The sequence below is a fragment of the Lissotriton vulgaris genome, chromosome 1_1 (assembly GCF_964263255.1).
Source record: "Lissotriton vulgaris chromosome 1_1, aLisVul1.2, whole genome shotgun sequence".
NCBI classification, from domain to species: domain Eukaryota; kingdom Metazoa; phylum Chordata; class Amphibia; order Caudata; family Salamandridae; genus Lissotriton; species Lissotriton vulgaris.
Window position 1 is genome coordinate 232339466 of NC_141685.1, and position 25847 is coordinate 232365312.

A 25847-nucleotide genomic window follows, 5' to 3' on the forward strand; every position below is an offset into this window, starting at 1 on the left:
TCTACCGACTGAGCTAGCCGGGCTCCCACTTCAAGATGGTATGCAGACTAATTATTTTTTATGAAGGAAATCCATTCCTCGACAATTTTTGGGAGTTATTGCAGGTCTAATGCAAGATTAATCTCCATATTATGAGAATCAATGCAATATTCAGGCAAAAATTACTCTTTTTCGCCCAACGTGGGGCTCGAACCCACGACCCTGAGATTAAGAGTCTCATGCTCTATCGACTGAGCTAGCCGGGCTCCCTCCTTAAGACAGTATGCAGACCAATCCCTTTTTGTGAAGAAAATCAAATCCTGGATATTCCTCTACTCTTGTTTTGCAAGGAAAGCCAGATTTATACATCCTTCAGAGGACAGAGTGTCAAAATAAATAAGAGAAAATGAAAACGGAAGTTGTGAGAACTTCATTTTGAGATTGCATAAGAATTCAAATTCCTCTCACATGCTAAAGAATACCTGAACCCTTTTGATTAAACCACTTTAGTTGTTATAATGAGACTATATTTGAAAGCCATCTGTGATTTTTGTGTTCTTACTCTGCAATGACCTTGGCAATGACAAGTTAAAAATAAAATGTATGCAAATTTTATAATGGAGAATGCGGGCATCGATCCTGCTACCTCTCGCATGCTAAGCAAGCGCTCTACCATTTGAGCTAATTCCCCTGTGTGTTTAATCTGCATAACATGAAAAAGTAACCTCACTGCCTTCCACACTTTATTTGAAGTCCAATTGCCCATAAAAGTGTTAAGTTCACTCCTAATTTATGCCTTACCTCCACTTATGGGATGTATTACAGTTCAGGTTGGCCTGTTTACTACTCGAATATGAGTGATATTGCGGTGTGTTCATCTAGACTCATACCCTAGCTAATCTTGAAGTTAAATTTCCCACCAATGAGAAACCAAGGGAGATACCATTTCTGATAGTTATTGCATGTCTAATGCAAGAATATTCACCAGATTATGAGAGTCAATGCAATAATCCAGCAAAAATTTCTCATTTTCGCCCAACGTGGGGCTCGAACCCACGACCCTGAGTTTAAGAGTCTCATGCTCTACCGACTAAGCTAGCCGGGCTCCCACTTCAAGGTGGTATGCAGACTAATCATTTTTTATGAAGGAAATCCATTCCTGGACAATTTTTGGGAGTTATTGCAGGTCTAATGCAAGATTAATCTCCATATTATGAGAGTCAATGCAATATTCAGGCAAAAATTACTCGTTTTCGCCCAACGTGGGGCTCGAACCCACGACCCTGAGATTAAGAGTCTCATGCTCTACCGACTGAGCTAGCCGGGCTCCCTCCTTAAGACAGTATGCAGACCAATCCTTTTTTTTTGTGAAGAAAATCAAATCCTGGATATTCCTCTACTCTTGTTTTGCAAGGAAAGCCAGATTTATACATCCTTCAGAGGACAGAGTGTCAAAAAAAATAAGAGAAAATGAAAACGGAAGTTGTGAGAACTTCATTTTGAGATTGCATAAGAATTCAAATTCCTCTCACATGCTAAAGAATACCTGAACCCTTTTGATTAAACCACTTTAGTTGTTATAATGAGACCATATTTGAAAGCCATCTGTGATTTTTCTGTTCTTACTCTGCAATGACCTTGGCAATGACAAGTTAAAAATAAAATGTATGCAAATTTTATAATGGAGAATGCGGGCATCGATCCCGCTACCTCTCGCATGCTAAGCGAGCGCTCTACCATTTGAGCTAATTCCCCTGTGTGTTTAATCTGCATAACATGAAAAAAGTAATTTCACTGCCTTCCACACTTTATTTGAAGTCCAATTGCCCATAACAGTGTTAGGTTCACTCCTAACTTATGCCTTACCTCCACTTATGGGATGTTTTACAGTTCAGGTTGGCCTGTTTACTACTCGAATATGAGTGATATTGCGGTGTGTTCATCTAGACTTATACCCTAGCTAATCTTGAAGTTAAATTTCCCACCAATGAGAAACCAAGGGAGATACCATTTTTGATAGTTATTGCATGTCTAATGCAAGAATATTCACCAGATTATGAGAGTCAATGCAATAATCCAGCAAAAATGACTCACTTTCGCCCAACGTGGGGCTCGAACCCACGACCCTGAGATTAAGAGTCTCATGCTCTACCGACTGAGCTAGCCGGGCTCCCACTTCAAGATGGTATGCAGACTAATCATTTTTTATGAAGGAAATCCATTCCTGGACAATTTTTGGGAGTTATTGCAGGTCTAATGCAAGATTAATCTCCATATTATGAGAGTCAATGCAATATTCAGGCAAAAACTACTCGTTTTCGCCCAACGTGGGGCTCGAACCCACGACCCTGAGATTAAGAGTCTCATGCTCTACCGACTGAGCTAGCCGGGCTCCCTCCTTAAGACAGTATGCAGACCAATCCCTTTTTGGGAAGAAAATCAAATCCTGGATATTCCTCTACTCTTGTTTTGCAAGGAAAGCCAGATTTATACATCCTTCAGAGGACAGAGTGTCAAAAAAAATAAGAGAAAATGAAAACGGAAGTTGTGAGAACTTCATTTTGAGATTGCATAAGAATTCAAATTCCTCTCACATGCTTAAGAATACCTGAACCCTTTTGATTAAACCACTTTAGTTGTTATAATGAGACCATATTTGAAAGCCATCTGTGATTTTTCTGTTCTTACTCTGCAATGACCTTGGCAATGACAAGTTAAAAATAAAACGTATGCACATTTTATAATGGAGAATGCGGGCATCGATGCCGCTACCTCTCGCATGCTAAGCGAGCGCTCTACCATTTGAGCTAATTCCCCTGTGTGTTTAATCTGCATAACATGAAAAAAGTAACCTCACTGCCTTCCACACTTTATTTGAAGTCCAATTGCCCATAACAGTGTTCAGTTCACTCCTAACTTATGCCTTACCTCCACTTATGGGATATTTTACAGTTCAGGTTGGCCTGTTTACTACTCGAATATGAGTGATATTGCGGTGTGTTCATCTAGACTCATACCCTAGCTAATCTTGAAGTTAAATTTCCCACCAATAAGAAACCAAGGGAGATACCATTTTTGATAGTTATTGCATGTCTAATGCAAGGATATTCACCAGATTATGAGAGTCAATGCAATAATCCAGCAAAAATTACTCATTTTCGCCCAACGTGGGGCTCGAACCCACAACCCTGAGATTAAGAGTCTCATGCACTACCGACTGAGCTAGCCAGGCTCCCACTTCAAGATGGTATGCAGACTAATTATTTTTTATGAAGGAAATCCATTCCTCGACAATTTTTGGGAGTTATTGCAGGTCTAATGCAAGATTAATCTCCATATTATGAGAGTCAATGCAATATTCAGGCAAAAATTACTCGTTTTCGCCCAACGTGGGGCTCGAACCCACGACCCTGAGATTAAGAGTCTCATGCTCTACCGACTGAGCTAGCCGGGCTCCCTCCTTAAGACAGTATGCAGACCAATCCCTTTTTGGGAAGAAAATCAAATCCTGGATATTCCTCTACTCTTGTTTTGCAAGGAAAGCCAGATTTATACATCCTTCAGAGGACAGAGTGTCAAAAAAAATAAGAGAAAATGAAAACGGAAGTTGTGAGAACTTCATTTTGAGATTGCATAAGAATTCAAATTCCTCTCACATGCTAAAGAATACCTGAACCCTTTTGATTAAACCACTTTAGTTGTTATAATGAGACTATATTTGAAAGTCATCTGTGATTTTTGTGTTCTTACTCTGCAATGACCTTGGCAATGACAAGTTAAAAATAAAATGTATGCAAATTTTATAATGGAGAATGCGGGCATCGATCCTGCTACCTCTCGCATGCTAAGCAAGCGCTCTACCATTTGAGCTAATTCCCCTGTGTGTTTAATCTGCATAACATGAAAAAGTAACCTCACTGCCTTCCACACTTTATTTGAAGTCCAATTGCCCATAACAGTGTTAAGTTCACTCCTAATTTATGCCTTACCTCCACTTATGGGATGTATTACAGTTCAGGTTGGCCTGTTTACTACTCGAATATGAGTGATATTGCGGTGTGTTCATCTAGACTCATACCCTAGCTAATCTTGAAGTTAAATTTCCCACCAATGAGAAACCAAGGGAGATACCATGTTTGATAGTTATTGCATGTCTAATGCAAGAATATTCACCAGATTATGAGAGTCAATGCAATAATCCAGCAAAAATTACTCATTTTCGCCCAACGTGGGGCTCGAACCCACGACCCTGAGATTAAGAGTCTCATGCTCTACCGACTGAGCTAGCCGGGCTCCCACTTCAAGATGGTATGCAGACTAATCATTTTTTATGAAGGAAATCCATTCCTGGACAATTTTTGGGAGTTATTGCAGGTCTAATGCAAGATTAATCTCCATATTATGAGAGTCAATGCAATATTCAGGCAAAAATTACTCTTTTTCGCCCAACGTGGGGCTCGAACCCACGACCCTGAGATTAAGAGTCTCATGCTCTACCGACTGAGCTAGCCGGGCTCCCTCCTTAAGACAGTATGCAGACCAATCCCTTTTTGTGAAGAAAATCAAATCCTGGATATTCCTCTACTCTTGTTTTGCAAGGAAAGCCAGATTTATACATCCTTCAGAGGACAGAGTGTCAAAAAAAATAAGAGAAAATGAAAACGGAAGTTGTGAGAACTTCATTTTGAGATTGCATAAGAATTCAAATTCCTCTCACATGCTAAAGAATACCTGAACCCTTTTGATTAAACCACTTTAGTTGTTATAATGAGACTATATTTGAAAGCCATCTGTGATTTTTGTGTTCTTACTCTGCAATGACCTTGGCAATGACAAGTTAAAAATAAAATGTATGCAAATTTTATAATGGAGAATGCAGGCATCGATCCCGCTACCTCTCGCATGCTAAGCAAGCGCTCTTCCATTTGAGCTAATTCCCCTGTGTGTTTAAACAGCATAACATGAAAAAAGTAACCTTACTGCCTTCCACACTTTATTTGAAGTCCAATTGCCCATAACAGTGTTAGGTTCACTCCTAACTTATGCCTTACCTCCACTTATGGGATGTTTTACAGTTCAGGTTGGCCTGTTTACTTCTCGAATATGAGTGATATTGCGGTGTGTTCATCTAGACTCATACCCTAGCTAATCTTGAAGTTAAATTTCCCACCAATGAGAAACCAAGGGAGATACCATTTTTGATAGTTATTGCATGTCTAATGCAAGAATATTCACCAGATTATGAGAGTCAATGCAATAATCCAGCAAAAATTACTCATTTTCGCCCAACGTGGGGCTCGAACCCACGACCCTGAGATTAAGAGTCTCATGCTCTACCGACTGAGCTAGCCGGGCTCCCACTTCAAGATGGTATGCAGACTAATCATTTTTTATGAAGGAAATCCATTCCTGGACAGTTTTTGGGAGTTATTGCAGGTCTAATGCAAGATTAATCTCCATATTATGAGAGTCAATGCAATATTCAGGCAAAAATTACACATTTTCGCCCAACGTGGGGCTCGAACCCACGACCCTGAGATTAAGAGTCTCATGCTCTACCGACTGAGCTAGCCGGGTTCCCTCCTTAAGACAGTATGCAGACCAATCCCTTTTTGTGAAGAAAATCAAATCCTGGATATTCCTCTACTCTTGTTTTGCAAGGAAAGCCAGATTTATACATCCTTCAGAGGACAGAGTGTCAAAAAAAATAAGAGAAAATGAAAACGGAAGTTGTGAGAACTTCATTTTGAGATTGCATAAGAATTCAAATTCCTCTCACATGCTAAAGAATACCTGAACCCTTTTGATTAAACCACTTTAGTTGTTATAATGAGACTATATTTGAAAGCCATCTGTGATTTTTGTGTTCTTACTCTGCAATGACCTTGGCAATGACAAGTTAAAAATAAAATGTATGCAAATTTTATAATGGAGAATGCGGGCATCGATCCTGCTACCTCTCGCATGCTAAGCAAGCGCTCTACCATTTGAGCTAATTCCCCTTTGTGTTTAATCTGCATAACATGAAAAAGTAACCTCACAGCCTTCCACACTTTATTTGAAGTCCAATTGCCCATAACAGTGTTCAGTTCACTCCTAATTTATGCCTTACCTCCACTTATGGGATGTTTTACAGTTTAGGTTGGCCTGTTTACTACTCGAATATGAGTGATATTGTGGTGTGTTCATCTAGACTCATACCCTACCTAATCTTGAGGTTAAATTTCCCACCAATAAGAAACCAAGGGAGATACCATTTTTGATAGTTATTGCATGTCTAATGCAAGAATAATCACCAGATTATGAGAGTCCAGCAAAAATTACTCATTTTCACCCAACGTGGGGCTCGAACCCACGACCCTGAGATTAAGAGTCTCCTGCTCTACTGACTGAGCTAGCCGGGCTCCCACTTCAAGATGGTATGCAGACTAATCATTTTTTATGAAGGAAATCCATTCCTGGACAATTTTTGGGAGTTATTTCATGTCTAATGCAAGATTAATCTCCATATTATGAGAGTCAATGCAATATTCAGGCAAAAATTACTCGTTTTTGCCCAACGTGGGGCTCGAACCCACAACCCTGAGATTAGGAGTCTCATGCTCTACCGACTGAGCTAGCCGGGTTCCCTCCTTAAGACAGTATGCAGACCAATCCCTTTTTGTGAAGAAAATCAAATCCTGGATATTCCTCTACTCTTGTTTTGCAAGGAAAGCCAGATTTATACATCCTTCAGAGGACAGAGTGTCAAAAAAAATAAGAGAAAATGAAAACGGAAGTTGTAAGAACTTCATTTTGAGATTGCATAAGAATTCAAATTCGTCTCACATGCTAAAGAATACCTGAACCCTTTTGATTAAACCACTTTAGTTGTTATAATGAGACCATATTTGAAAGCCATCTGTGATTTTTCTGTTCTTACTCTGCAATGACCTTTTCAATGACAAGTTAAAAATAAAATGTATGCAAATTTTATAATGGAAAATGCAGGCATCGATCCCGCTACCTCTCGCATGCTAAGCGAGCGCTCTACCATTTGAGCTAATTCCTCTGTGTATTTAATCTGCATAACATGAAAAAGTAACCTTACTGCCTTCCACACTTTATTTGAAGTCCAATTGCCCATAACAGTGTTAAGTTCACTCCTAATTTATGCCTTACCTCCACTTATGGGATGTTTTACAGTTCAGGTTGGCCTGTTTACTACTCGAATATGAGTGATATTGCGGTGTGTTCATCTAGACTCATACCCTAGCTAATCTTGAAGTTAAATTTCCCACCAATGAGAAACCAAGGGAGATACCATTTCTGATAGTTATTGCATGTCTAATGCAAGAATATTCACCAGATTATGAGAGTCAATGCAATAATCCAGCAAAAATTACTCATTTTCGCCCAACGTGGGGCCCGAACCCACGACCCTGAGATTAAGAGTCTCATGCTCTACTGACTGAGCTAGCCGGGCTCCCACTTCAAGATGGTATGCAGACTAATCATTTTTTATGAAGGAAATCCATTCCTGGACAATTTTTGGGAGTTATTGCAGGTCTAATGCAAGATAAATCTCCATATTATGAGAGTCAATGCAATATTCAGGCAAAAATTACTCGTTTTCACCCAACGTGGGGCTCGAACCCACGACCCTGAGATTAAGAGTCTCATGCTCTACCGACTGAGCTAGCCAGGCTCCCTCCTTAAGACAGTATGCAGACCAATCCCTTTTTGGGAAGAAAATCAAATCCTGGATATTCCTCTACTCTTGTTTTGCAAGGAAAGCCAGATTTATACATCCTTCAGAGGACAGAGTGTCAAAAAAAATAAGAGAAAATGAAAACGGAAGTTGTGAGAACTTCATTTTGAGATTGCATAAGAATTCAAATTCCTCTCACATGCTAAAGAATACCTGAACCCTTTTGATTAAACCACTTTAGTTGTTATAATGAGACCATATTTGAAAGCCATCTGTGATTTTTCTGTTCTTACTCTGCAATGACCTTGGCAATGACAAGTTAAAAATAAAACGTATGCACATTTTATAATGGAGAATGCGGGCATCAATGCCGCTACCTCTCGCATGCTAAGCGAGCGCTCTACCATTTGAGCTAATTCCCCTGTGTGTTTAATCTGCATAACATGAAAAAAGTAACCTCACTGCCTTCCACACTTTATTTGAAGTCCAATTGCCCATAACAGTGTTCAGTTCACTCCTAACTTATGCCTTACCTCCACTTATGGGATGTTTTACAGTTCAGGTTGGCCTGTTTACTACTCGAATATGAGTGATATTGCGGTGTGTTCATCTAGACTCATACCCTAGCTAATCTTGAAGTTAAATTTCCCACCAATAAGAAACCAAGGGAGATACCATTTTTGATAGTTATTGCATGTCTAATGCAAGAATATTCACCAGATTATGAGAGTCAATGCAATAATCCAGCAAAAATTACTCATTTTCGCCCAACGTGGGGCTCGAACCCACAACCCTGAGATTAAGAGTCTCATGCTCTACCGACTGAGCTAGCCGGGCTCCCACTTCAAGATGGTATGCAGACTAATTATTTTTTATGAAGGAAATCCATTCCTCAACAATTTTTGGGAGTTATTGCAGGTCTAATGCAAGATTAATCTCCATATTATGAGAGTCAATGCAATATTCAGGCAAAAATTACTCTTTTTCGCCCAACGTGGGGCTTGAACCCAAGACCCTGAGATTAAGAGTCTCATGCTCTACCGACTGAGCTAGCCGGGCTCCCTCCTTAAGACAGTATGCAGACCAATCCCTTTTTGTGAAGAAAATCAAATCCTGGATATTCCTCTACTCTTGTTTTGCAAGGAAAGCCAGATTTATACATCCTTCAGAGGACAGAGTGTCAAAATAAATAAGAGAAAATGAAAACGGAAGTTGTGAGAACTTCATTTTGAGATTGCATAAGAATTCAAATTCCTCTCACATGCTAAAGAATACCTGAACCCTTTTGATTAAACCACTTTAGTTGTTATAATGAGACTATATTTGAAAGCCATCTGTGATTTTTGTGTTCTTACTCTGCAATGACCTTGGCAATGACAAGTTAAAAATAAAATGTATGCAAATTTTATAATGGAGAATGCGGGCATCGATCCTGCTACCTCTCGCATGCTAAGCAAGCGCTCTACCATTTGAGCTAATTCCCCTGTGTGTTTAATCTGCATAACATGAAAAAGTAACCTCACTGCCTTCCACACTTTATTTGAAGTCCAATTGCCCATAACAGTGTTAAGTTCACTCCTAATTTATGCCTTACCTCCTCTTATGGGATGTATTACAGTTCAGGTTGGCCTGTTTACTACTCGAATATGAGTGATATTGCGGTGTGTTCATCTAGACTCATACCCTAGCTAATCTTGAAGTTAAATTTCCCACCAATGAGAAACCAAGGGAGATACCATTTTTGATAGTTATTGCATGTCGAATGCAAGAATATTCACCAGATTATGAGAGTCAATGCAATAATCCAGCAAAAATTACTCATTTTCGCCCAACGTGAGGCTCGAACCCACGACCCTGAGATTAAGAGTCTCATGCTCTACCGACTGAGCTAGCCGGGCTCCCACTTCAAGGTGGTATGCAGACTAATCATTTTTTATGAAGGAAATCCATTCCTGGACAATTTTTGGGAGTTATTGCAGGTCTAATGCAAGATTAATCTCCATATTATGAGAGTCAATGCAATATTCAGGCAAAAATTACTCGTTTTCGCCCAACGTGGGGCTCGAACCCACGACCCTGAGATTAAGAGTCTCATGCTCTACCGATTGAGCTAGCCGGGCTCCCTCCTTAAGACAGTATGCAGACCAATCCCTTTTTGTGAAGAAAATCAAATCCTGGATATTCCTCTACTCTTGTTTTGCAAGGAAAGCCAGATTTATACATCCTTCAGAGGACAGAGTGTCAAAAAAAATAAGAGAAAATGAAAACGGAAGTTGTGAGAACTTCATTTTGAGATTGCATAAGAATTCAAATTCCTCTCACATGCTAAAGAATACCTGAACCCTTTTGATTAAACCACTTTAGTTGTTATAATGAGACCATATTTGAAAGCCATCTGTGATTTGTCTGTTCTTACTCTGCAATGACCTTGGCAATGACAAGTTAAAAATAAAATGTATGCAAATTTTATAATGGAGAATGCGGGCATCGATCCCGCTACCTCTCGCATGCTAAGCGAGCGCTCTACCATTTGAGCTAATTCCCCTGTGTGTTTAATCTGCATAACATGAAAAAAGTAACCTCACTGCCTTCCACACTTTATTTGAAGTCCAATTGCCCAAAACAGTGTTCAGTTCACTCCTAACTTATGCCTTACCTCCACTTATGGGATGTTTTACAGTTCAGGTTGGCCTGTTTACTACTCGAATATGAGTGATATTGCGGTGTGTTCATCTAGACTCATACCCTAGCTAATCTTGAAGTTAAATTTCCCACCAATGAGAAACCAAGGGAGATACCATTTCTGATAGTTATTGCATGTCTAATGCAAGAATATTTACCAGATTATGAGAGTCAATGCAATAATCCAGCAAAAATTACTCATTTTCGCACAAGGTGGGGCTCGAACCCACGACCCTGAGATTAAGAGTCTCATGTTTTGCAAGGAAAGCCAGATTTATACATCCTTCAGAGGACAGAGTGTCAAAAAAAATAAGAGAAAATGAAAACGGAAGTTAAGAGAACTTCATTTTGAGATTGCATAAGAATTCAAATTCCTCTCACATGCTAAAGAATACCTGAACCCTTTTGATTAAACCACTTTAGTTGTTATAATGAGACCATATTTGAAAGCCATCTGTGATTTTTCTGTTCTTACTCTGCAATGACCTTGGCAATGACAAGTTAAAAATAAAATGTATGCAAATTTTATAATGGAGAATGCGGGCATCGATCCCGCTACCTCTCGCATGCTAAGCGAGCGCTCTACCATTTGAGCTAATTCCCCTGTGTGTTTAACCTGCATAACATGAAAAAAGTAACCTCACTGCCTTCCACACTTTATTTGAAGTCCAATTGCCCATAACAGTGTTAGGTTCACTCCTAACTTATGCCTTACCTCCACTTATGGGATGTTTTACAGTTCAGGTTGGCCTGTTTACTACTCGAATATGAGTGATATTGCGGTGTGTTCATCTAGACTCATACCCTACCTAATCTTGAAGTTAAATTTCCCACCAATGAGAAACCAAGGGAGATACCATTTTTGATAGGTATTGCATGTCTAATGCAAGAATATTCACCAGATTATGAGAGTCAATGCAATAATCCAGCAAAAATTACTCACTTTCGCCCAACGTGGGGCTCGAACCCACGACCCTGAGATTAAGAGTCTCATGCTCTACCGACTGAGCTAGCCGGGCTCCCACTTCAAGATGGTATGCAGACTAATCATTTTTTATGAAGGAAATCCATTCCTGGACAATTTTTGTGAGTTATTGCAGGTCTAATGCAAGATTAATCTCCATATTATGAGAGTCAATGCAATATTCAGGCAAAAATTACACGTTTTCGCCCAACGTGGGGCTCGAACCCACGACCCTGAGATTAAGAGTCTCATGCTCTACCGACTGAGCTAGCCGGGTTCCCTCCTTAAGACAGTATGCAGACCAATCCCTTTTTGTGAAGAAAATCAAATCCTGGATATTCCTCTACTCTTGTTTTGCAAGGAAAGCCAGATTTATACATCCTTCAGAGGACAGAGTGTCAAAAAAAATAAGAGAAAATGAAAACGGAAGTTGTGAGAACTTCATTTTGAGATTGCATAAGAATTCAAATTCCTCTCACATGCTAAAGAATACCTGAACCCTTTTGATTAAACCACTTTAGTTGTTATAATGAGACCATATTTGAAAGCCATCTGTGATTTTTCTGTTCTTACTCTGCAATGACCTTGGCAATGACAAGTTAAAAATAAAACGTATGCACATTTTATAATGGAGAATGCGGGCATCGATGCCGCTACCTCTCGCATGCTAAGCAAGCGCTCTACCATTTGAGCTAATTCCCCTGTGTGTTTAATCTGTATAACATGAAAAAGTAACCTCACTGCCTTCCACACTTTATTTGAAGTCCAATTGCCCATAACAGTGTTAAGTTCACTCCTAACTTATGCCTTACCTCCACTTATGGTATGTTTTACAGTTCAGGTTGGCCTGTTTACTACTCGAATATGAGTGATATTGTGGTGTGTTCATCTAGACTCATACCCTACCTAATCTTGAAGTTAAATTTCCCACCAATGAGAAACCAAGGGAGATACCATTTTTGATAGTTATTGCATGTCTAATGCAAGAATATTCACCAGATTATGAGAGTCAATGCAATAATCCAGCAAAAATTACTCATTTTCGCCCAACATGGGGCTCGAACCCACGACCCTGAGATTAAGAGTCTCATGCTCTACCGACTGAGCTAGCCGGGCTCCCACTTCAAGATGGTATGCAGACTAATTATTTTTTATGAAGGAAATCCATTCCTGGACAATTTTTGGGAGTTATTGCAGGTCTAATGCAAGATTAATCTCCATATTACGAGAGTCAATGCAATATTCAGGCAAAAATTACTCGTTTTCGCTCAACGTGGGGCTCGAACCCACAACCCTGAGATTAAGAGTCTCATGCTCTACCGACTGAGCTAGCCGGGTTCCCTCCTTAAGACAGTATGCACACCAATCCCTTTTTGTGAAGAAAATCAAATCCTGGATATTCCTCTACTCTTGTTTTGCAAGGAAAGCCAGATTTATACATCCTTCAGAGGACAGAGTGTCAAAAAAAATAAGAGAAAATGAAAATGGAAGTTGTGAGAACTTTATTTTGAGATTGCATAAGAATTCAAATTCCTCTCAAATGCTAAAGAATACCTGAACCCTTTTGATTAAACCACTTTAGTTGTTATAATGAGACCATATTTGAAAGCCATCTTTGATTTTTCTGTTCTTACTCTGCAATGACCTTGGCAATGACAAGTTAAAAATAAAATATATGCAAATTTTATAATGGAGAATGCGAGCATCGATCCCGCTACCTCTTGCATGCTAAGCGAGCGCTCTACCATTTGAGCCAATCCCCCTGTGTGTTTAATCTGCATAACATGAAAAATTAACCTCACTGCCTTCCACACTTTATTTGAAGTCCAATTGCCCATAACAGTGTTAAGTTCACTCCTAACTTATGCCTTACCTCCACTTATGGTATGTTTTACAGTTCAGGTTGGCCTGTTTACTACTCGAATATGAGTGATATTGTGGTGTGTTCATCTAGACTCATACCCTACCTAATCTTGAAGTTAAATTTCCCACCAATGAGAAACCAAGGGAGATACAATTTTTGATAGTTATTGCATGTCTAATGCAAGAATATTCACCAGATTATGAGAGTCAATGCAATAATCCAGCAAAAATTACTCATTTTCGCCCAACGTGGGGCTCGAACCCACGACCCTGAGATTAAGAGTCTCATGCTCTACCGACTGAGCTAGCCGGGCTCCCACTTCAAGATGGTATGCAGACTAATTATTTTTTATGAAGGAAATCCATTCCTGGACAATTTTTGGGAGTTATTGCAGGTCTAATTCAAGATTAATCTCCATATTATGAGAGTCAATGCAATATTCAGGCAAAAATTACTCTTTTTCGCCCAACGTGGGGCTCGAACCCACGACCCTGAGATTAAGAGTCTCATGCTCTACCGACTGAGCTAGCCGGGCTCCCTCCTTAAGACAGTATGCAGACCAATCCCTTTTTATGAAGAAAATCAAATCCTGGATATTCCTCTACTCTTGTTTTGCAAGGAAAGCCAGATTTATACAGCCTTCAGAGGACAGAGTGTCAAAAAAATAAGAGAAAATGAAAATGGAAGTTGTGAGAACTTCATTTTGAGATTGCATAAGAATTCAAATTCCTCTCACATGCTAAAGAATACCTGAACCCTTTTGATTAAACCACTTTAGTTGTTATAATGAGACCATATTTGAAAGCCATCTGTGATTTTTCTGTTCTTACTCTGCAATGACCTTGGCAATGACAAGTTAAAAATAAAATGTATGCAAATTTTATAATGGAGAATGCAGGCATCGATCCCGCTACCTCTCGCATGCTAAGCGAGCGCTCTACCATTTGAGCTAATTCCCCTGTGTGTTTAATCTGCATAACATGAAAAAGTAACCTCACTGCCTTCCACACTTTATTTGAAGTCCAATTGCCCATAACAGTGTTAAGTTCACTCCTAACTTATGCCTTACCTCCACTTATGGTATGTTTTACAGTTCAGGTTGGCCTGTTTACTACTCGAATATGAGTGATATTGTGGTGTGTTCATCTAGACTCATACCCTACCTAATCTTGAAGTTAAATTTCCCACCAATGAGAAACCAAGGGAGATGCCATTTTTGATAGTTATTGCATGTCTAATGCAAGAATATTCACCAGATTATGAGAGTCAATGCAATAATCCAGCAAAAATTACTCATTTTCGCCCAACGTGGGGCTCGAACCCACAACCCTGAGATTAAGAGTCTCATGCTCTACCGACTGAGCTAGCCGGGCTCCCACTTCAAGATGGTATGCAGACTAATTATTTTTTATGAAGGAAATCCATTCCTGGACAATGTTTGGGAGTTATTGCAGGTCTAATGCAAGATTAATCTCCATATTATGAGAGTCAATGCAATATTCAGGCAAAAATTACTCTTTTTCGCCCAACGTGGGGCTCGAACCCACGACCCTGAGATTAAAAGTCTCATGCTCTACCGACTGAGCTAGCCGGGCTCCCTTCTTAAGACAGTATGCAGACCAATCCCTTTTTGTGAAGAAAATCAAATCCTGGATATTCCTCTACTCTTGTTTTGCAATGAAAGCCAGATTTATACAGCCTTCAGAGGACAGAGTGTCAAAAAAAATAAGTGAAAATGAAAATGGAAGTTGTGAGAACTTCATTTTGAGATTGCATAAGAATTCAAATTCCTCTCACATGCTAAAGAATACCTGAACCCTTTTGATTAAACCACTTTAGTTGTTATAATGAGACCATATTTGAAAGCCATCTGTGATTTTTCTGTTCTTACTCTGCAATGACCTTGGCAATGACAAGTTAAAAATAAAATGTATGCAAATTTTATAATGGAGAAAGCAGGCATCGATCCCGCTACCTCTCGCATGCTAAGCAAGCGCTCTACCATTTGAGCTAATTCCCCTGTGTGATTAATCTGCATAACATGAAAAAAGTAACCTTACTTCCTTCCACACTTTATTTGAAGTCCAATTGCCCATAACAGTGTTAAGTTCACTCCTAACTTATGCCTTACCTCCACTTATGGGATGTTTTACAGTTCAGGTTGGCCTGTTTACTACTCGAATATGAGTGATATTGCGGTGTGTTCATCTAGACTCATACCCTAGCTAATCTTGAAGTTAAATTTCCCACCAATGAGAAACCAAGGGAGATACCATTTCTGATAGTTATTGCATGTCTAATGCAAGAATATTCACCAGATTATGAGAGTCAATGCAATAATCCAGCAAAAACTACTCATTTTCGCCCAACGTGGGGCTCGAACCCACAACCCTGAGATTAAGAGTCTCATGCTCTACCGACTGAGCTAGCCGGGCTCCCACTTCAAGATGGTATGCAGACTAATCATTTTTTATGAAGGAAATCCATTCCTGGACAATTTTTGGGAGTTATTGCAGGTCTAATGCAAGATTAATCTCCATATTAAGGAGAGTCAATGCAATATTCAGGCAAAAATTACTAGTTTTCGCCCAACGTGGGGCTCGAACCCACGACCCTGAGATTAAGAGTCTCATGCTCTACCGACTGAGCTAGCCGGGCTCCCTCCTTAAGACAGTATGCAGACCAATCCCTTTTTGTGAAGAAAATCAAATCCTGGATATTCCTCTACTCTTGTTTTGCAAGGAAAGCCAGATTTATACATCCTTCAGAGGACAGAGTGTCAAAAAAAATAAGAGAAAATGAAAACGGAAGTTGTGAGAACTTCATTTTGAGATTGCATAAGAATTCAAATTCCTCTCACATGCTAAAGAATACCTGAACCCTTTTGATTAAACCACTTTAGTTGTTATAATGAGACCATATTTGAAAGCCATCTGTGATTTTTCTGTTCTTACTCTGCAATGACCTTGGCAATGACAAGTTAAAAATAAAATGTATGCAAATTTTATAATGGAGAATGCGGGCATCGATCCCGCTACCTCTCGCATGCTAAGCGAGCGCTCTACCATTTGAGCTAATTCCCCAGTGTGTTTAATCTGCATAACATGAAAAAAGTAACCTTACTGCCTTCCACACTTTATTTGAAGTCCAATTGCCCATAACAGTATTAAGTTCACTCCTAATTTATGGCTTACCTCCACTTATGGGATGTTTTACAGTTCAGGTTGACCTGTTTACTACTCGAATATGAGTGATATTGCGGTGTGTTCATCTAGACTCATACCCTAGCTAATCTTGAAGTTAAATTTCCCACCAATGAGAAACCAAGGGAGATACCATTTTTGATAGTTATTGCATGTCTAATGCAAGAATATTCACCAGATTATGAGAGTCAATGCAATAATCCAGCAAAAATTACTCATTTTCGCCCAACGTGGTGCTCGAACCCACGACCCTGAGATTAAGAGTCTCATGCTCTACCGACTGAGCTAGCCGGGCTCCCACTTCAAGATGGTATGCAGACTAATTATTTTTTATGAAGGAAACCCATTCCTGGACAATTTTTGGGAGTTATTGCAGGTCTAATGCAAGATTAATCTCCATATTACGAGAGTCAATGCAATATTCAGGCAAAAATTACTCGTTTTTGCTCAACGTGGGGCTCGAACCCACAACCCTGAGATTAAGAGTCTCATGCTCTACCGACTGAGCTAGCCGGGTTCCCTCCTTAAAACAGTATGCACACCAATCCCTTTTTGTGAAGAAAATCAAATCCTGGATATTCCTCTACTCTTGTTTTGCAAGGAAAGCCAGATTTATACATCCTTCAGAGGACAGAGTGTCAAAAAAAATAAGAGAAAATGAAAATGGAAGTTGTGAGAACTTCATTTTGAGATTGCATAAGAATTCAAATTCCTCTCACATGCTAAAGAATACCTGAACCCTTTTGATTAAACCACTTTAGTTGTTATAATGAGACCATATTTGAAAGCCATCTTTGATTTTTCTGTTCTTACTCTGCAATGACCTTGGCAATGACAAGTTAAAAATAAAATATATGCAAATTTTATAATGGAGAATGCGGGCATCGATCCCGCTACCTCTTGCATGCTAAGCGAGCGCTCTACCATTTGAGCCAATCCCCCTGTGTGTTTAATCTGCATAACATGAAAAATTAACCTCACTGCCTTCCACACTTTATTTGAAGTCCAATTGCCCATAACAGTGTTAAGTTCACTCCTAATTTATGCCTTACCTCCACTTATGGTATGTTTTACAGTTCAGGTTGGCCTGTTTACTACTCGAATATGAGTGATATTGTGGTGTGTTCATCTAGACTCATACCCTACCTAATCTTGAAGTTAAATTTCCCACCAATGAGAAACCAAGGGAGATACCATTTTTGATAGTTATTGCATGTCTAATGCAAGAATATTCACCAGATTATGAGAGTCAATGCAATAATCCAGCAAAAATTACTCATTTTCGCCCAACATGGGGCTCGAACCCACGACCCTGAGATTAAGAGTCTCATGCTCTACCGACTGAGCTAGCCGGGCTCCCACTTCAAGATGGTATGCAGACTAATCATTTTTTATGAAGGAAATCCATTCCTGGACAATTTTTGGGAGTTATTGCAGGTCTAATGCAAGATTAATCTCCATATTATGAGAGTCAATGCAATATTCAGGCAAAACTTACTCGTTTTCGGCCAACGTGGGGCTCGAACCCACAACCCTGAGATTGAGAGTCTCATGCTCTACCGACTGAGCTAGCCGGGCTCCCTTCTTAAGACAGTATGCAGACCAATCCCTTTTTGTGAAGAAAATCAAATCCTGGATATTCCTCTACTCTTGTTTTGCAAGGAAAGCCAGATTTATACATCCTTCAGAGGACAGAGTGTCAAAAAAAATAAGAGAAAATGAAAATGGAAGTTGTGAGAACTTCATTTTGAGATTGCATAAGAATTCAAATTCCTCTCACATGCTAAAGAATACCTGAACCCTTTTGATTAAACCACTTTAGTTGTAATAATGAGACCATATTTGAAAGCCATCTGTGATTTTTCTGTTCTTACTCTGCAATGACCTTGGCAATGACAAGTTAAAAATAAAATGTATGCAAATTTTATAATGGAGAATGCGGGCATCGATCCCGCTACCTATCGCATGCTAAGCGAGCGCTCTACCATTTGAGCTAATTCCCCTGTGTGTTTAATTTGCATAACATGAAAAAAGTAACCTCACTGCCTTCCACACTTTATTTGAAGTCCAATTGCCCATAACAGTGTTAAGTTCACTCCTAACTTATGCCTTACCTCCACTTATGGGATGTTTTACAGTTCAGGTTGGCCTGTTTACTACCCGAATATGAGTGATATTGTGGTGTGTTCATCTAGACTCATACCCTAGCTAATCTTGAAGTTAAATTTCCCACCAATGAGAAACCAAGGGAGATACCATGTTTGATAGTTATTGCATGTCTAATGCAAGAATAATCACCAGATTATGAGAGTCAATGCAATAATCCAGCAAAAATTACTCATTTTCACCCAACGTGGGGCTCAAACCCACGACCCTGAGATTAAGAGTCTCATGCTCTACCGACTGAGCTAGCCAGGCTCCCTCCTTATGACAGTATGCAGACCAATCCCTTTTTGTGAAGAAAATCAAATCCTGGATATTCCTCTACTCTTGTTTTGCAAGGAAAGCCAGATTTATACATCCTTCAGAGGACAGAGTGTCAAAAAAAATAAGAGAAAATGAAAACGGAAGTTGTGAGAACTTCATTTTGAGATTGCATAAGAATTCAAATTCCTCTCACATGCTAAAGAATACCTGAACCCTTTTGATTAAACCACTTTAGTTGTTATAATGAGACCATATTTGAAAGCCATCTGTGATTTTTCTGTTCTTACTCTGCAATGACCTTGGCAATGACAAGTTAAAAATAAAATGTATGCAAATTTTATAATGGAGAATGCGGGCATCGATCCCGCTACCTCTCGCATGCTAAGCGAGCGCTCTACCATTTGAGCTAATTCCCCTGTGTGTTTAATCTGCATAACATGAAAAAGTAACCTCACTGCCTTCCACACTTTATTTGAAGTCCAATTGCCCATAACAGTGTTAAGTTCACTCCTAACTTATGCCTTACCTCCACTTATGGGATGTTTTACAGTTCAGGTTGGCCTGTTTACTACTCGAATATGAGTGATATTGCGGTGTGTTCATCTAGACTCATACCCTAGCTAATCTTGAAGTTAAATTTCCCACCAATGAGAAACCAAGGGAGATACCATTTCTGATAGTTATTGCATGTCTAATGCAAGAATATTCACCAGATTATGAGAGTCAATGCAATAATCCAGCAAAAACTACTCATTTTCGCCCAACGTGGGGCTCGAACCCACAACCCTGAGATTAAGAGTCTCATGCTCTACCGACTGAGCTAGCCGGGCTCCCACTTCAAGATGGTATGCAGACTAATCATTTTTTATGAAGGAAATCCATTCCTGGACAATTTTTGGGAGTTATTGCAGGTCTAATGCAAGATTAATCTCCATATTAAGGAGAGTCAATGCAATATTCAGGCAAAAATTACTCGTTTTCGCCCAGAGTGGGGCTCGAACCCACGACCCTGAGAATAAGAGTCTCATGCTCTACCGACTGAGCTAGCCGGGCTCCCTCCTTAAGACAGTATGCAGACCAATCCCTTTTTGTGAAGAAAATCAAATCCTGGATATTCCTCTACTCTTGTTTTGCAAGGAAAACCAGATTTATACATCCTTCAGAGGACAGAGTGTCAAAAAAAATAAGAGAAAATGAAAATGGAAGTTGTGAGAACTTCATTTTGAGATTGCATAAGAATTCAAATTCCTCTCACATGCTAAAGAATACCTGAACCCTTTTGATTAAACCACTTTAGTTGTTATAATGAGACCATATTTGAAAGCCATCTGTGATTTTTCTGTTCTTACTCTGCAATGACCTTGGCAATGACAAGTTAAAAATAAAATGTATGCAAATTTTATAATGGAGAATGCGGGCATCTATCCCACTACCTCTCGCATGCTAAGCGAGCGCTCTACCATTTGAGCTAATTCCCCTGTGTGTTTAATCTGCATAACATGAAAAAAGTAACCTTACTGCCTTCCACACTTTATTTGAAGTCCAATTGCCCATAACAGTGTTCAGTTCACTCCTAACTTATGCCTTACCTCCACTTATGGGATGTTTTACAGTTCAGGTTGGCCTGTTTACTACTCGAATATGAGTGATATTGTGGTGTGTTCATCTAGACTCATACCCTACCTAATCTTGAAGTTAAATTTCCCACCAATGATAAACCAAGGGAGATACCATTTTTGATAGTTATTGCATGTCTAATGCAAGAATAATCACCAGATTATGAGAGTCCAGCAAAAATTACTCATTTTCGCCCAACGTGGGGCTCGAACCCACGACCCTGAGATTAAGAGTCTCATGCTCTACCGACTGAGCTAGCCGGGCTCCCACTTCAAGATGGTATGCAGACTAATCATTTTTTATGAAGGAAATCCATTCCTGGACAATTTTTGGGAGTTATTGCATGTCTAATGCAAGATTAATCTCCATATTATGAGAGTCAATGCAATATTCAGGCAAAAATTACTCATTTTCGCCCATCGTGGGGCTCGAACCCACGACCCTGAGATTAAGAGTCTCATGCTCTACCGACTGAGCTAGCCGGGTTCCCTTTTCAAGACAGTATGCAGACCAATCCCTTTTTGTGAAGAAAATCAAATCCTGGATATTCCTCTACTCTTGTTTTGCAAGGAAAGCCAGATTTATACATCCTTCAGAGGACAGAGTGTCAAAAAAAATAAGAGAAAATGAAAATGGAAGTTGTGAGAACTTCATTTTGAGATTGCATAAGAATTCAAATTCCTCTCACATGCTAAAGAATACCTGAACCCTTTTGATTAAACTACTTTAGTTGTTATAATGAGACCATATTTGAAAGCCATCTGTGATTTTTCTGTTCTTACTCTGCAATGACCTTGGCAATGACAAGTTAAAAATAAAATGTATGCAAATTTTATAATGGAGAATGCGGGCATCGATCCCGCTACCTCTCGCATGCAAAGTGAGCGCTCTACCATTTGAGCTAATCCCCCTGTGTGTTTAATCTGCATAACATGAAAAAAGTAACCTTACTGCCTTCCACACTTTATTTGAAGTCCAATTGCCCATAACAGTGTTAAGTTCACTCCTAACCTATGCCTTACCTCCACTTATGGGATGTTTTACAGTTCAGGTTGGCCTGTTTACTACTCGAATATGAGTGATATTGCGGTGTGTTCATCTAGACTCATACCCTACCTAATCTTGAAGTTAAATTTCCCACCAATGAGAAACCAAGGGAGATACCATGTTTGATAGTTATTGCATGTCTAATGCAAGAATAATCACCAGATTATGAGAGTCAATGCAATAATCCAGCAAAAATTACTCATTTTCGCCCAACGTGGGGCTCAAACCCACGACCCTGAGATTAAGAGTCTCATGCTCTACCGACTGAGCTAGCCGGGCTCCCACTTCAAGATGGTATGCAGACTAATCATTTTTTATGAAGGAAATCCATTCCTGGACAATTTTTGGGAGTTATTGCAGGTCTAATGCAAGATTAATCTCCATATTATGAGAGTCAATGCAATATTCAGGCAAAAATTACTCGTTTTCGCCCAGAGTGGGGCTCGAACCCACAACCCTGAGATTAAGAGTCTCATGCTCTACCGACTGAGCTAGCCGGGCTCCCACTGCAAGATGGTATGCAGACTAATCATTTTTTATGAAGGAAATCCATTCCTGGACAATATTTGGGAGTTATTGAAAGTCTAATCTCCCTATTATGAGAGTCAATGCAATATTCAGGCAAATATTACTCGTTTTCGCCCAACGTGGGGCTTGAACCCACGACCCTGAGATTATGAGTCTCATGCTCTACCGACTGAGCTAGCCGGGCTCCCTACTTAAGACAGTATGCAGACCAATCCCTTTTTGTGAAGAAAATCAAATCCTGGATTTTCCTCTACTCTTGTTTTGCAAGGAAAGCCAGATTTATACATCCTTCAGAGGACAGAGTGTCTAAAAAAATAAGAGAAAATGAAAATGGAAGTTGTGAGAACTTCATTTTGAGATTGCATAAGAATTCAAATTCCTCTCACATGCTAAAGAACACCTGAACCCTTTTGATTAAACCACTTTAGTTGTTATAATGAGACCATATTTGAAAGCCATCTGTGATTTTTCTGTTCTTACTCTGCAATGACCTTGGCAAAGACAAGTTAAAAATAAAATGTATGCAAATTTTATAATGGAGAATGCGGGCATCGATCCCGCTACCTCTCGCATGCTAAGCGAGCGCTCTACCATTTGAGCTAATTCCCCTGTGTGTTTAATCTGCATAACATGAAAAAAGTAACCTTACTGCCTTCCACACTTTATTTGAAGTCCAATTGCCCATAACAGTGTTAAGTTCACTCCTAACTTATGCCTTACCTCCACTTATGGGATGTTTTACAGTTCAGGTTGGCCTGTTTACTACCCGAATATGAGTGATATTGTGGTGTGTTCATCTAGACTCATACCCTAGCTAATCTTGAAGTTAAATTTCCCACCAATGAGAAACCAAGGGAGATACCATGTTTGATAGTTATTGCATGTCTAATGCAAGAATAATCACCAGATTATGAGAGTCAATGCAATAATCCAGCAAAAATTACTCATTTTCACCCAACGTGGGGCTCAAACCCACGACCCTGAGATTAAGAGTCTCATGCTCTACCGACTGAGCTAGCCAGGCTCCCTCCTTATGACAGTATGCAGACCAATCCCTTTTTGTGAAGAAAATCAAATCCTGGATATTCCTCTACTCTTGTTTTGCAAGGAAAGCCAGATTTATACATCCTTCAGAGGACAGAGTGTCAAAAAAAATAAGAGAAAATGAAAACGGAAGTTGTGAGAACTTCATTTTGAGATTGCATAAGAATTCAAATTCCTCTCACATGCTAAAGAATACCTGAACCCTTTTGATTAAACCACTTTAGTTGTTATAATGAGACCATATTTGAAAGCCATCTGTGATTTTTCTGTTCTTACTCTGCAATGACCTTGGCAATGACAAGTTAAAAATAAAATGTATGCAAATTTTATAATGGAGAATACGGGCATCGATCCCGCTACCTCTCGCATGCTAAGCGAGCGCTCTACCATTTGAGCTAATTCGCCTGTGTGTTTAATCTGCATAACATGAAAAAAGTAACCTTACTGCCTTCCACACTTTATTTGAAGTCCAATTGCCCATAACAGTGTTAAGTTCACTCCTAACTTATGCCTTACCTCCACTTATGGGATGTTTTACAGTTCAGGTTGGCCTGTTTACTACTCGAACATGAGTGATATTGCGGTGTGTTCATCTAGACTCATACCCTAGCTAATCGTGAAGTTAAATTTCCCACCAATGAGAAACCAAGGGAGATACCATGTTTGATAGTTATTGCATGTCTAATGCAAGAATAATCACCAGATTATGAGAGTCAATGCAATAATCCAGCAAAAATTACTCTTTTTCACCCAACGTGGGGCTCAAACCCACGACCCTGAGATTAAGAGTCTCATGCTCTACCGAATGAGCTAGCCGGGCTCCCACTTCAAGATGGTATGCAGACTAATCATTTTTTATGAAGGAAATCCATTCCTGGACAATTTTTGGGAGTTATTGCAGGTCTAATGCAAGATTAATCTCCATATTATGAGAATCAATGCAATATTCAGGCAAAAATTACTCATTTTCGCCCATCGTGGGGCTCGAACCCACGACCCTGAGATTAAGAGTCTCATGCTCTACCGACTGAGCTAGCCGGGTTCCCTTTTTAAGACAGTATGCAGACCAATCCCTTTTTGTGAAGAAAATCAAATCCTGGATATTCCTCTACTCTTGTTTTGCAAGGAAAGCCAGATTTATACATCCTTCAGAGGACAGAGTGTCTAAAAAAATAAGAAAAAATGAAAATGGAAGTTGTGAGAACTTCATTTTGAGATTGCATAAGAATTCAAATTCCTCTCACATGCTAAAGAATACCTGAACCCTTTTGATTAAACCACTTTAGTTGTTATAATGACACCATATTTGAAAGCCATCTGTGATTTTTCTGTTCTTACTCTGCAATGACCTTGGCAAAGACAAGTTAAAAATAAAATGTATGCAAATTTTATAATGGAGAATGCGGGCATCGATCCCGCTACCTCTCGCATGCTAAGCGAGCGCTCTACCATTTGAGCTAATTCCCCTGTGTGTTTAATCTGCATAACATGAAAAAAGTAACCTTACTGCCTTCCACACTTTATTTGAAGTCCAATTGCCCATAACAGTGTTAAGTTCACTCCTAACTTATGCCTTACCTCCACTTATGGGATGTTTTACAGTTCAGGTTGGCCTGTTTACTACCCGAATATGAGTGATATTGTGGTGTGTTCATCTAGACTCATACCCTAGCTAATCTTGAAGTTAAATTTCCCACCAATGAGAAACCAAGGGAGATACCATGTTTGATAGTTATTGCATGTCTAATGCAAGAATAATCACCAGATTATGAGAGTCAATGCAATAATCCAGCAAAAATTACTCATTTTCACCCAACGTGGGGCTCAAACCCACGACCCTGAGATTAAGAGTCTCATGCTCTACCGACTGAGCTAGCCAGGCTCCCTCCTTATGACAGTATGCAGACCAATCCCTTTTTGTGAAGAAAATCAAATCCTGGATATTCCTCTACTCTTGTTTGCAAGGAAAGCCAGATTTATACATCCTTCAGAGGACAGAGTGTCAAAAAAAATAAGAGAAAATGAAAACGGAAGTTGTGAGAACTTCATTTTGAGATTGCATAAGAATTCAAATTCCTCTCACATGCTAAAGAATACCTGAACCCTTTTGATTAAACCACTTTAGTTGTTATAATGAGACCATATTTGAAAGCCATCTGTGATTTTTCTGTTCTTACTCTGCAATGACCTTGGCAATGACAAGTTAAAAATAAAATGTATGCAAATTTTATAATGGAGAATACGGGCATCGATCCCGCTACCTCTCGCATGCTAAGTGAGCGCTCTACCATTTGAGCTAATTCGCCTGTGTGTTTAATCTGCATAACATGAAAAAAGTAACCTTACTGCCTTCCACACTTTATATGAAGTCCAATTGCCCATAACAGTGTTAAGTTCACTCCTAACTTATGCCTTACCTCCACTTATGGGATGTTTTACAGTTCAGGTTGGCCTGTTTACTACTCGAACATGAGTGATATTGCGGTGTGTTCATCTAGACTCATACCCTAGCTAATCGTGAAGTTAAATTTCCCACCAATGAGAAACCAAGGGAGATACCATGTTTGATAGTTATTGCATGTCTAATGCAAGAATAATCACCAGATTATGAGAGTCAATGCAATAATCCAGCAAAAATTACTCTTTTTCACCCAACGTGGGGCTCAAACCCACGACCCTGAGATTAAGAGTCTCATGCTCTACCGAATGAGCTAGCCGGGCTCCCACTTCAAGATGGTATGCAGACTAATCATTTTTTATGAAGGAAATCCATTCCTGGACAATTTTTGGGAGTTATTGCAG

At 39.5% G+C, this 25847-nt stretch overlaps 23 non-coding genes across 23 annotated transcripts; all 23 read right to left on the reverse strand.

Moving 5' to 3' along the window:
* Positions 1-1233: 1233 nt before the first annotated feature.
* Positions 1234-1306, reverse strand: TRNAK-CUU (transfer RNA lysine (anticodon CUU)). Its single transcript has one exon. It is a non-coding gene; the product is annotated as a tRNA-Lys (tRNA).
* Positions 1307-1661: 355 nt separating this feature from the next.
* TRNAA-AGC (transfer RNA alanine (anticodon AGC)) lies at positions 1662-1734 on the reverse strand. Its single transcript has one exon. It is a non-coding gene; the product is annotated as a tRNA-Ala (tRNA).
* Positions 1735-2076: 342 nt separating this feature from the next.
* On the reverse strand, positions 2077-2149 carry TRNAK-CUU (transfer RNA lysine (anticodon CUU)). The gene has a single exon. It is a non-coding gene; the product is annotated as a tRNA-Lys (tRNA).
* Positions 2150-2298: 149 nt separating this feature from the next.
* Positions 2299-2371, reverse strand: TRNAK-CUU (transfer RNA lysine (anticodon CUU)). Its single transcript has one exon. It is a non-coding gene; the product is annotated as a tRNA-Lys (tRNA).
* Positions 2372-3360: 989 nt separating this feature from the next.
* Positions 3361-3433, reverse strand: TRNAK-CUU (transfer RNA lysine (anticodon CUU)). Its single transcript has one exon. It is a non-coding gene; the product is annotated as a tRNA-Lys (tRNA).
* Positions 3434-4199: 766 nt separating this feature from the next.
* TRNAK-CUU (transfer RNA lysine (anticodon CUU)) lies at positions 4200-4272 on the reverse strand. Its single transcript has one exon. It is a non-coding gene; the product is annotated as a tRNA-Lys (tRNA).
* A 149-nt stretch (positions 4273-4421) lies between these two features.
* On the reverse strand, positions 4422-4494 carry TRNAK-CUU (transfer RNA lysine (anticodon CUU)). Its single transcript has one exon. It is a non-coding gene; the product is annotated as a tRNA-Lys (tRNA).
* A 767-nt stretch (positions 4495-5261) lies between these two features.
* Positions 5262-5334, reverse strand: TRNAK-CUU (transfer RNA lysine (anticodon CUU)). The gene has a single exon. It is a non-coding gene; the product is annotated as a tRNA-Lys (tRNA).
* A 1198-nt stretch (positions 5335-6532) lies between these two features.
* On the reverse strand, positions 6533-6605 carry TRNAR-CCU (transfer RNA arginine (anticodon CCU)). The gene has a single exon. It is a non-coding gene; the product is annotated as a tRNA-Arg (tRNA).
* A 3536-nt stretch (positions 6606-10141) lies between these two features.
* On the reverse strand, positions 10142-10214 carry TRNAA-AGC (transfer RNA alanine (anticodon AGC)). The gene has a single exon. It is a non-coding gene; the product is annotated as a tRNA-Ala (tRNA).
* A 668-nt stretch (positions 10215-10882) lies between these two features.
* On the reverse strand, positions 10883-10955 carry TRNAA-AGC (transfer RNA alanine (anticodon AGC)). Its single transcript has one exon. It is a non-coding gene; the product is annotated as a tRNA-Ala (tRNA).
* Positions 10956-11297: 342 nt separating this feature from the next.
* TRNAK-CUU (transfer RNA lysine (anticodon CUU)) lies at positions 11298-11370 on the reverse strand. The gene has a single exon. It is a non-coding gene; the product is annotated as a tRNA-Lys (tRNA).
* Positions 11371-13419: 2049 nt separating this feature from the next.
* On the reverse strand, positions 13420-13492 carry TRNAK-CUU (transfer RNA lysine (anticodon CUU)). Its single transcript has one exon. It is a non-coding gene; the product is annotated as a tRNA-Lys (tRNA).
* Positions 13493-13641: 149 nt separating this feature from the next.
* Positions 13642-13714, reverse strand: TRNAK-CUU (transfer RNA lysine (anticodon CUU)). The gene has a single exon. It is a non-coding gene; the product is annotated as a tRNA-Lys (tRNA).
* A 987-nt stretch (positions 13715-14701) lies between these two features.
* TRNAK-UUU (transfer RNA lysine (anticodon UUU)) lies at positions 14702-14774 on the reverse strand. Its single transcript has one exon. It is a non-coding gene; the product is annotated as a tRNA-Lys (tRNA).
* Positions 14775-15764: 990 nt separating this feature from the next.
* On the reverse strand, positions 15765-15837 carry TRNAK-CUU (transfer RNA lysine (anticodon CUU)). The gene has a single exon. It is a non-coding gene; the product is annotated as a tRNA-Lys (tRNA).
* A 352-nt stretch (positions 15838-16189) lies between these two features.
* On the reverse strand, positions 16190-16262 carry TRNAA-AGC (transfer RNA alanine (anticodon AGC)). Its single transcript has one exon. It is a non-coding gene; the product is annotated as a tRNA-Ala (tRNA).
* A 1625-nt stretch (positions 16263-17887) lies between these two features.
* TRNAE-CUC (transfer RNA glutamic acid (anticodon CUC)) lies at positions 17888-17960 on the reverse strand. The gene has a single exon. It is a non-coding gene; the product is annotated as a tRNA-Glu (tRNA).
* Positions 17961-19152: 1192 nt separating this feature from the next.
* Positions 19153-19225, reverse strand: TRNAA-AGC (transfer RNA alanine (anticodon AGC)). Its single transcript has one exon. It is a non-coding gene; the product is annotated as a tRNA-Ala (tRNA).
* A 1392-nt stretch (positions 19226-20617) lies between these two features.
* Positions 20618-20690, reverse strand: TRNAK-CUU (transfer RNA lysine (anticodon CUU)). Its single transcript has one exon. It is a non-coding gene; the product is annotated as a tRNA-Lys (tRNA).
* A 1422-nt stretch (positions 20691-22112) lies between these two features.
* On the reverse strand, positions 22113-22185 carry TRNAM-CAU (transfer RNA methionine (anticodon CAU)). Its single transcript has one exon. It is a non-coding gene; the product is annotated as a tRNA-Met (tRNA).
* A 352-nt stretch (positions 22186-22537) lies between these two features.
* On the reverse strand, positions 22538-22610 carry TRNAA-AGC (transfer RNA alanine (anticodon AGC)). The gene has a single exon. It is a non-coding gene; the product is annotated as a tRNA-Ala (tRNA).
* Positions 22611-24439: 1829 nt separating this feature from the next.
* TRNAA-AGC (transfer RNA alanine (anticodon AGC)) lies at positions 24440-24512 on the reverse strand. The gene has a single exon. It is a non-coding gene; the product is annotated as a tRNA-Ala (tRNA).
* Between the last annotated feature and the right edge of the window lie 1335 nt (positions 24513-25847).